Source organism: Octopus bimaculoides, chromosome 1, assembly GCF_001194135.2.
Source record: "Octopus bimaculoides isolate UCB-OBI-ISO-001 chromosome 1, ASM119413v2, whole genome shotgun sequence".
NCBI lineage: Eukaryota > Metazoa > Mollusca > Cephalopoda > Octopoda > Octopodidae > Octopus > Octopus bimaculoides.
In genome coordinates, this window is record NC_068981.1 from 114,642,391 (window position 1) to 114,642,659 (window position 269).

The 269-nt window shown below is 43.1% G+C and overlaps 1 protein-coding gene across 1 annotated transcript in view; it reads right to left on the bottom strand.

Moving 5' to 3' along the window:
* Nucleotides 1-269, bottom strand: part of LOC106874942 (differentially expressed in FDCP 8) — a 34,648-nt gene that overhangs the window by 18,515 nt on the left and 15,864 nt on the right. The gene's annotated exons all lie outside the window — the stretch shown is intronic.

The following is a 269-nucleotide window of genomic DNA, read 5'->3' on the forward strand; positions in this document are numbered from 1 at the left end:
ATCCACTCACAAGTCTTTGGTCGGCCTGAGGCTATAGTAGAAGACACTTGCCCAAGGTGCCACGCAGTGGGAATGAACCTGAAACCATGTGGCTGGTAAGCAAGCTACTTACCACACAGCCACTCCCACACCTATAATAATAATAATAATACTAGTAATAATAATAATAATAAAGCATTTTCAATACAGTAACCATAAGAGCATCACAACAAACCACAGCACATACCCAAAGCACACAGAGCTGCGCTCGGTAGTGAAGTGAAAGCACG